Raw genomic sequence first — 11083 nt, 5'->3', positions numbered from 1 at the left:
TTGTTCAAATATTTCCACATATTTATTGTTTATTTTCTCTTTATTTCCTGTAACTTCTCTTTACAATTTAACAGTTAGTATTTTTCTGACTTGTTTGTAAGAAGTCTATATATTAAGGATATCAACTATTTTCCTGTGCTTTATGGTAAAAACAGTTTCCCAGTTTATACCTTAATTTGATTTAATGCATGTATGTTTTGAAAACATTGATATATTTTCACAATATTGATTTTTTTATACTTTTATGAGTGTTTTTTAATTGAAGTATAGTTGATTTACATTGCTATATTAGTTTCAGGTGTAAAAAATAGTGATTCAATACTTTTATTGATTATTCTTCATTTGAACCTATTACAAAATAATGGCTATATTTCCCTGTGCTGTATAATATATCCTTGTTGCTTACCTATTTTATACATAGTAGTTTGTACCTCTTAATCCCATACCCCTGTCTTGCCCATCCCCAATTCCCTCTCCCCACTGAAAACCAAGTTTGTTTTCTGTATTTGTGAGTCTGTTGTTCTTTTGTTATATACATTCATTTGCTTTATTTTTTTGGAGTCCACATGTAAGTGATAACATACAGTATTTGTCTTTTTCTGTCTGACTTATTTCACTGAGCATAATACTCTCTAGAAACATCTACATTGTCGTAGGTGGCAGAATTTCATTATTTTTATGGCTGAGTATTATTCAATTGTATATATGTACCTCATCTTCTTTACCCATTGTTAATGAACACTTAGATTACTTCCTTACCTTGGCTGTTGTAAATAATGCTGCTATGAACATTGGGGTGCATGTATCTTTTCAAATTAGTGTTTTTGTTTTCTTCATATATATACCCAGAAGTGGAATTGCCAGATATATTGTAGATCTTTTTTTTGGAGGGGGGGATGTAAGATGTGGATTTATTTAGAGAGATACACATTCCGTCAGACAGACTTATAACTAGTAACTCACTAGTGGTTACTAGTGAGAAGAGGCAAGGGGGAGGGGCAAGGGGAAGGGGCAAGATAGGGGTAGGGGGTTAAGAGGTACAGCTAATATGTATAAAATAAATAAACTACAAGGATAATGTATAGCACAGGAAATACAGCCAATATTTTATAATAATTATAAATGAAGTATAAGCTATAAAAATGCTGAATTACTATGTTGTATACCTAAAACTAATATAATGTTGTAAATCAACTATACCGCCAAAAAATGTTGTCTTTCAGTGAGTTGTTTTTAAAATCCATAAATGTATTTCTGGGAACTTTGAGTGGAGGATTTGCACAGCAATTTTTAAAAGTCTGAATAAATATATGAACACATAAGTAACCTGGTGTATGATCTCGCTGCAGACCCAGGGAAAAGCATGGAAGCCACAGAAGAGCAGAAAAAAGTGATCTCCCTTCTCGGTAGAAGCTTCTCCTTGCTCTGGACCCAGCCATTCTTCATGCTCGATGATATGATTTCTACATTTCAGGGTTTCCCCTGCAGCAAAGCTTACACTCCCTTGTCATATTCTAGGTCTCAGCAACGGGTGAACAGAGATATTCACGAGAAACACGCATTTCTTTGCTACTGAATGTTGCCACTTTTAGACAGTGTTTTTTTCCCTCAGTTAAACTTAAAACATTGCTCTTGATCAGCGAAAGCTTCTTCCTCTCAGGGCTGCTTGCATCTGCCTTGGATGTGCATTTTAATGTTACTTCATGGTGAGGAGCATCGGAGGCATTTTCCTCCTTGTCCTAAATGATTTCCTAAGAGTTTTAAGATCATTGTGCTTTATGCATAGACTCTACATCTAATCTGGATATAAAAATTGCTATTATCTATGCATCATGACAACAAGAGGGGTTTTATAATTTGAGAGGGCTAGATTAGCTTAAGCTACTGAGATAGAAGATATTATGTATATTTGAGATACGACGTAGGGATCTAGTTGTTCAGTTTAAATTGGGTCAAAATGCCAGTGAAATATAAATGATGTTCATATGATATTTTAACATGCCATCTTTTTTCTCTTTTGAAGATGACATTGGCACACCATTGTAATCATGTCTGTCAACAAAATGACCTTGAACTCCATTAAAAAATGCAAATAACTTTGCCCATAGAATTTGATGCTAAGATAAACATGCAAACAAAGAATTTCAAGTTATTACTTCCTGTACCTCAGGATCAGTGATGCACTGATAAATGGTTCTCAAAAAATACATAAAACAAAACACGAAAACAATGCTGATTGAATTGTAATATTTGACGACTTTCATAATATAAATACTTCTGTTGTGGCCACTTTTGAGCTACCAACAGTTACTAGCTTACAAAATTCCTGAATACTTAACAGTTAGATCTGGTGAGCTGGCATGAGCTGCTTCCGGGGCACCACTATATTTATTTCTCTTTCATGCTCTCTTACCTCTGGGCCTTTGCACCTGCTGTTTTTTTTTCCCTGGAATGCTCCAGTGACCTCTCTCCTCACTTCACAAATTGGCTCTTCACTTAGCATCATTGGAATCCTTAAATGAATTAAACAGTGGTATAAAGCACTTGGAATGATGTCTGGCATACAGTGAACACTATTTAAGAGATGTTTATTAATATTATTTTCCTTCACTGACCACCTAAGACTGAATTAGGTGTTCTTCTGTGTGCCCAGCCTGCTGTGCTTCTCCTGTGGTACCTCCCTGACTCTGTTGTACTGGCTCCCTTTCCAGCCCTTGTTGGATCAACCTGCATAATAGACGGACTGGCTTTGTTTACTGTTACATCCCTGCCTAGCAGAGTGCCTGGAAAGTGGAAGACAATATGTATTTGTTAAATAATAACCTGATAGATCATTGAATCTGTTATGTACTACCAACTCGAATGAGGAATTAAGAAGGTCCATGTGAATGTCAAGAAATGGTTATAAGAAACAGGTAGAGGGGAAGATTTGGTGATAGCTAAAGAAACTATATTTTCTGAGGATGTCTAGACTCTTTTTTGTGCTGACAGAAAGGGTGTTCTTTGTTTGGACTAACCAAAGTGGAGAAAGTTTCAGTTAGGGTCTTCCAATGTTTGCATAGACAATCCCATTATCATGTGGGTGTGGGGACTTCTACACTGTGCCAACTGGTGACTTTCTCCAGCATTACAAGAACACTTGTAATCTCAGGGGCTCTCTCCCTATTTTTATTTTATTTTATTTATTATTATTATTTTTAACATCTTTATTGGAGTATAATTGCTTTACAAGGGTGTTAGTTTCTGCTGTATAGCAAAGTGAATCAGCTATACATATACATATATCCCCATATCCCCTCCCTCTTGTGCCTCCCTCCCACCCTCCCTATCCCACCCATCTAGGTGATCACAAAGCATTGAGCTGATCTCCCTGTGCTATGCAGCTGCTTCCCACTAGCTATCTGTTTTACATTTGGTAGTGTATGTATGTCAATGCTATTCTCTCAGTTCATCCCAGCTTACCCTTCCCCCTCTCCCCATGTCCTCAAGTCCATTGTCTATGTCTGAGTCTTTATTCCTGTCCTGCCCCTAGGTTCATCAGAACCTTTTTTTTTAGATTCCATATATATGTGTTAGCATACGGTATTTGTTTTTCTCTTTCTGACTTACTTCACTCTGTATGACAGAATCTAGGTCTATCCACCCCACTACAAATAACTCAATTTCGTTCCTCTTCATGGCTGAGTAATATTCCATTGTATATATGGGCCACATCTTCTTTATCCATTCATCTGTTGATGGACACTTGGGTTGTTTCCATGTCCTGGCTATTGTAAATAGAGCTGCAATGAACATTGTGGTACAGGACTCTTTTTGAATTATGGTTTTCTCTGTGTATATGCCCAGTAGTGGGATTGCTGGGTCATATGGTAGTTCTATTTTTACTTTTTTAAGGAACCTCCATACTGTTCTCCACAGTGGCTGTATCAATTTACATTCCCACCAACAGTGCAAGAGGGTTCCCTTTTCTCCACACCCTCTCCAGCATTTATTGTTTGTAGATTTATTGGTGATGGCCATTCTGACCAGTGTGAGGTGATACCTCATTGTAGTTTTGATTTGCATTTCTCTAATGATTAGTAATGTTGCGCATCCTTTCATGTGTTTGTTGGCAATCTGTATATCTTCTTTGGAGAAATGTCTATTTAGGTCTTCCAAAGAGCTAACACTTATCCTTCTCAAACTCTTCTCCCTATTTTTTCAAGATCCTTATCTTACACTGGGAGGAGAGGGGTGGTGCCGGTTGAGGGAGGTTATCTCTAAAACAGCTCGAATGAAATCTTGCAAGCTGTTCAGCCAAGGCTCCAGATGACTTCATTATCCCATTGCTAAGATTTTACCATTCTTAAGTATGATTTGTTTACTGCTACAAAGTGACATAGAAGTGAGTCGTAGAACATAGAATTAACAAAAATATCTGGTACTATGTGAGTGAATGAGATTCTCCCCCTCCTCCCTGAATACACAGTTGTACAGTATATGCTGTCTTCAGGAATGGGATTTAGAGAAAACTCCTATTGTTCCTGACAGCATTCAAAATTATATTCTGTATGATCCTTTTTAATCAGTAGAATTAACTTCTAGAGAAAAGAAGCTTGATCGTATATTGTACTCATTGATATTGCTACTGTTTTTAAAAAGTCACACGTTATCTCTCAAGATGCTTATAACATTGTCATCTTCAAAATATATTCAGTGCAGCAATGTGTGTCTGCTATAGTGATGCCCCCCAAAGGTTCTGATTCTGGCAAAGAGGTTATTTTTTACTTTGCTCTTAGAAAGTCATTCACATGGATATTTTGTTTCAAAATATTTCATTTTTTTGCATGAAATATGCATCATTATATAAAACCTTAGTATTTCATTTCTTAAATCTCTACTCTTCTACAACATTTTTGGAAATCATTTCTCTCACTGTTGTTGTGAAACTTGGTAAGAGATTGAGAACAGAATTTTTTCATATTTAATTGCTAAAGTGCAAACAGTCTGAAGAACATGTTTAATCCTGGTTGGTTGGCCTCTTTCTGCCTTCCAGAACCCTTCTGAGATAGAATCAGACAACCATGGGATGTTAGAACAAAAGAGACACTGGAAACTCTAAACTTAGTCCATTATTTTAAGGATGAGATGACTTGGTTCCACTGGCATGGTTTATTTCCAGGGAATAGAAATCCATCAAACTATTCACATGGGCAAGAAAAAATTAGGAAAGGAAACCAGCTTTTAAAATGGACTGCAAAAATAATAGAGTAAATTTTTTTTTTGTTAGTCTCCTCTGCATCACCCCACCCTCCATCAGCAGAAACATAAGAAAGTTCAGAGAGTGATTATTTGCTAAAGCCTGTGTTGGGTGTGCAGTTCTTACAGATTACAAAATTGAAAAGACTGAATTTGACATAAAAGTTGGATATCAGGCCACTTTAAAACTTATCCAGTTGTCCACTTGCAAGGGTGAGACCACTGAACACAAGAATGATGACGATGAGTCCCAAAATAGAGATGCTTAAGAGACCACCTCATAATAAAGGCAAGTTCCCTGAAAATAGCACTTCAATTTCTAGGAGTGGTCTTGAAACAGAGGAGACCTATGTCGAGGCCTTCCTGGTGCAGCTAAGTAGTACAGAGACAAAGATAGCACAGTCAGGCAGAGAAATAACCATAGCTTAAACAAGTCATCCCCCAAGGACTCCCAGTTCTGTCTCAGGTAAAGGTAAAGTCTAATACACATTCCTCAGTTGTTTTGCAGAAACCAGATCCTAACCAGATGAAGAGTCGTGACCCTGAGCACATATACCCCCCAGACCAGCTGGAGGCTGAAGATTGATAATATTAACCGCTGTGGCCTCACCTGGTTACCTCACCACCCACTAATCAGAAAATTGTGCATGAGCTGATTACGTTCCCCACAAATGTCACTCCCATCATTTTGTCTTTAAAAACCTATTCTTAAAAGTCATCAGGGAGTTCGGGTCTTTTGGGCATTAGCTACCTGTATTCCTCGCTTGGTGCCCTGTAATAAATGCTGTATTTTCCTTCACCACAACCTGATGTCAGTAGATTGGCTTTGCTGTGTGTTGGGTAAGCAGACCAATTTGGTTCAGTAACAGTCTCTCTGGCTGCCTGGGGATGTTATTTATGTAATCCTGGGCAATTATGTAATTGCTGCCAATGATGTAACCTGGGCAAATGAGCTCATCACTCTATGTTCTATCCCTACCAACTTCAAAGAAATTCCATGAAGATGAATCAGACAAAATGCACGAGGACAGGAGTTTTAACCTGGGGTTCTTTGGAATTCACAAGTGAATTTCATGTAAGATTTGTGTATATATGTGCACAGTGCATTTTTCTAGTTAGACACTTTTATCAAATTCTTAAAGAAATCTGTAAATCTGAAGTGGTTAAGAAGCATTTACAGTCAGTTGATCCTTACTACTTGCGAATTCTGTATTTGTGAATTCACATACACACTAAAACGTGTTTGTTACACCAAAATCAGCACGCCCAGTGCTTTCACAGTCATTCACAAACATGTGTGAAAAATTTGAGTTGCCTGATGTGCACATTCCCAGCTGAGGTCAAACAAGGTGATGCTCTCCTATCCTGTATCATTTCTCACACTGTATCCTTTCTATGGGCTATTTTGTGCCACTTTTTTTGCACTCTTGTGCTTTATGTTGTTGATTTTGCTATTTAAAATGGACCAAATCATAGTGCTGAAGTGTCATCTAATGTTCCTGAACACAAGAAGGCTGTGAAGTGCCTTACAGAGAAAATATGTGTGTAGATAAACTTCATTCTGGCCTGAGGTATAATGATATTGGCTATGATTTTAATGTTAACAAATCAACTATATATTAAAAAAGGAGTCTTTAAACAGAAACACATAAAACAAGGTTATATATTGATTTATTGAAGAAAATGTTGTGACCAGAGGCTTGCAGGAACTTAACCCTATATTTCCTCTAAGAGCAATGATTTACTATTTGCTAATTCAGTGTTTGTGGTGACTTTATAAAACAACTACCACAAATAAGGAGAAGCAACTGTATTTAGAAGAAGGGTGGGGAGAAAACATGGAATAATGCTTAAGAGTAGCACTTTGAGGTACATATAAACAATGATACTACTCAGCCATAAAAAACGAATGAAATAATGTCATTTGCAGTGACATGGATGCAACTAGAGATTATCATACTTAGTGAAGTAAGTCAGAAAGAGAAAGACAAATACCATATGATATCACCTATATGTGGAATCTAAAATATGATACAAATGAACTTATCTATGAAACAAACAGACTCACAGACATAGAGAACAGACTTGTGGTGGCCAAGGGGAAGAAGGGGTGGGAGGATGGATGGATTGGGAGTTTGGGATTAGCAGATGCAAGCTATTATATAGAGAATGGATAAAACAAAAAGGTGCTACTGTATAGCACAGGGAACTGTATTCAGTATCCTGTGATAAACCATAATGGAGAAAAATATGAAAAAGAATACATATGTGTGTGTGTGTATATGTAACTGAGTCACTTCGCTGTACAGCAGAAATTAACACAACATTGTGAATCAACTATACTTGAATAAAATAAATTAAAAAAAGAGTAGCACTTTGAAATTGGAGATAATTAGCTTAGAGTTACTGAGAGTTGAGCAAGTGACACCTGTTACCACCAACAGGGAGGAGGGCCCTGCATGGAAGATAGCAAAGAGATGACAATGCCTTCCACCAGGAGCAGCTGTCCCCAGATGTCAACCCACTGCATGGTTTGCAGGGCCCATATATTAATAATATTAATTTATTCATTTAATTATGAAAGCAAAACTTATGTAATATTTGTATGTACAAAAACACACTATTAGCTGTGTGTAGAATATAAAACTCCAGTAATGAAAATTACTATTACTATGTGTCAAGTAGTATACAAAGTGTTTTACATGCACTTCCTTTCTTTCATGGGATTCTCATAGCGCCCTAGGAGAATAATGCTATTGTTGTCTGTTTCATAGAGCAGAAAAAAAAATTCAGAGAGTTAAATAAGAATCTCATGGTCAAATGATTAGAATTGGGCAGAACTGAGACTTGAACTCAGCTGTCTATTATTACAGGACTTGAGCTCTTACTCTGCTCTGTGGCCTGTTTATTAATCAACATCATCATCATCATAAATCTCAATTTTACTTAGCATAAAACTAAAAGCAAGCTTGGCTGACATAAGCATGCATCTCCAAAGGAAAACATGACAATGACTGAAATTCAATTGAGGCTGGAGGAAAATCCCATCCAAGTCTCTATCGAAAATGTTAACATTTTCTGTGACATCTTCTGGAAAGAGCAAGACAAAAACTGGGACAAGGACCTCCAAACAAAGAGCAAACACAGCACAGGGGAAGCATAGGCAGTGCCCCAGGGAGGACCAGTGTTCAGCTTTCCCACGAGAAGACCCTCAGCAGCAAAGTCACAGCCGTGGCAGCCTCGGCATCTCCTCAGCAGCAGCAAGACGAAGAACACTCTTGGAATTAAACAGAAAGAAAGCAAAGCCCAACAAAGAAATGATTTTGGGCAAAATGAGCAGTAAGTGGAAGCAAGAGCAGCAACAGCAGCGATGCAGTCAAGGGGGCAAATGCAGCCTCAGCAGCACTAAGCACAGAGCCAATTAAGCAAAAACATCCTTGGCAGCAGTGAGAGTGAGGAGAAAAAGGGAATTCTTTGGCATCTTCACAAAGGCAAGGGATTACAGTTGGTAGTAATCATGCCACCAGGTTTAAGGACTGGGCTTCCAAAATCTATTTGGAATATACTAGATAGATACTATGATCTGATTCTGTAATTATTCACTAGACATGTTTTAATGAGATAATATACAAATATATTATAAATATAGTATATATAATCTACTTATATTAAAGCGTTTTGTAAACAGCAACATGCAGTTAAAATAATTATTTATATTGTTGCTATTAATGATCATTATATCATTAATATCAAAATGATCACAAATAATATTATTAATAATTAAAAGTGTCATTTTAAAAAATCCATACTAAAGAGGCTTTTGGTCATTTGGCTATTATTCACTTTCTAGGTAATTTAAATGGGACCTGTTTCCTACCCTATAATTCTGTTAATAATCACCATTTGGTAAGGTAAACCTTATGAAGATGACCAATGGAACTTTATCAAATAAATCTGGGCTAAATGAGGCTAATCATTCTGTATATGATCCCATTGCTTTGTTTTGCCCCATTCCAATGTTTTCCAAAATGAGTCTGCCTGCTTTCAGAATTCTTCAAATGATCATTTTAATTGCTTCCCTTTACATCCTATTTTAGTTTTTGTTAGACGGCATTTAATGAAGCTTCACTTGATTATTAACTGGAGACTATTTTTAAATTTTACTTGATTTGTGATGTCTTGGGCTCTGTTTCCCCACTTAAAATTACAGCAGTGTAGAGTTCTCTTTTATCCAAAGATATTATACTTATTAGTTTATTTGCCTTAGTTCAAAGATTCTACCAGAAACCTACCAATTTAAATTCACATTGTCCCCCAAATATAAGACAGGTCTTATTCCTCCAGTGAATTCTAATTCTGAAAGGAACACATCTTTCATTGATGACGAAAGCAAGCTCTGGCTAGGATCACCTAGGCAATAAAGATGGGATTTAAGGGAAGTAAATTAATGCCATTGCTGTCTAGTTCTTGTTCATGCCAGAACAACTTATGGTAATTTTTTTCTTGCACTGGAAACGAACATGAGGGAGAAAAAAAACCCAGCTATAAGCCAGGATTGGATAAATTACTTTTTTTTTTAACATCTTTATTGGAGTATAATTGCTTTACAATCGTGTGTTACTTTCTGCTTTATAATAAAGTGAATCAGTTATACATATACATATATCTCCATATCTCTTCCCTCTTGCGTCTCCCTCCCTCCCACCCTCCCTATCCTACCCCTCTAGGTGGTCACAAAGCACGGAGCTGATCTCCCTGTGCTATGCGGCTGCTTCCCACTAGCTAGCTATTTTACATTTGGTAGTGTATATATGTCTATGCCACTCTCTCACTTTGTCCCAGCTTACCCTTCCCCCTCCCCATGTCCCCAGGTCCATTCTCTAGTAAGTCTGCATCTTTATTCCCGTGTTGCCCCTAGGCTCTTCATGACCTTTTTTTTTTTTTTTAGATTCCATATATATGTGTTAGCATATGGTATTTGTTTTTCTCTTTCTGACTTACTTCACTCTGTATGACAGACTCTAGGTCCATCCACCTCACTACAAATAACTCAATTTCGTTTCTTTTTATAGCTGAGTAATATTCCATTGTATATATGTGCCACATCTTCTTTATCCATTCATCTGTCGATGGACACTTAGGTTGCTTCCATGTCCTAGCTATTGCAAATACAGCTGCAATGAACATTGTGGCACAGGACTCTTTTTGAATTATGGTTTTCTCAGGGTATATGCCCAGTAGTGGGATTGCTGGGTCATATGGTAGTTCTATTTTTACTTTTTTAAGGAACCTCTATACTGTTCTCAATAGTGGCTGTATCAATTTACATTCCCACCAACAGTGCAAGAGGGTTCCCTTTTCTCCACACCCTCTCCAGCACTTGTTGTTTGTAGATTTTCTGATGCTGCCCATTCTAACTGGTATGAGGTGATACCTCATTGTAGTTTTGATTTGCATTGCTCTAATGATTAATGATGTTGAGCATTCTTTCATGTGTTTGTTGGCAATCTGTATATCTTCTTTGGAGAAATGTCTGTTTAGGTCTTCTGCCCATTTTTGGATTGGGTTGTTTGCTTTTTTAATATTGAGCTGCATGAGCTGCTTGTAAATTTTGGAGATTAATTCTTTGTCAGTTGCTTCATTTGAAAATATTTTCTCCCATTCTGAGGGTTGTCTTTTCCTCTTGTTTATGGTTTCCTTTGCTGTGCAAAAGCTTTTAAGTTTCATTAGGTCCCATTTGTTTATTTTTGTTTTTATTTCCATTTCTCTAGGAGGAGGGTCAAAAAGGATCTTGCTGTGATTTATGTCATAGAGTGTTCTGCCTATATTTTCCTCTAAGAGTTTG

This window comes from Balaenoptera acutorostrata, chromosome 1 (genome assembly GCF_949987535.1).
Source record: "Balaenoptera acutorostrata chromosome 1, mBalAcu1.1, whole genome shotgun sequence".
Taxonomy (NCBI): Eukaryota; Metazoa; Chordata; class Mammalia; order Artiodactyla; family Balaenopteridae; genus Balaenoptera; species Balaenoptera acutorostrata.
This window is presented reverse-complemented; position numbering follows the sequence as displayed.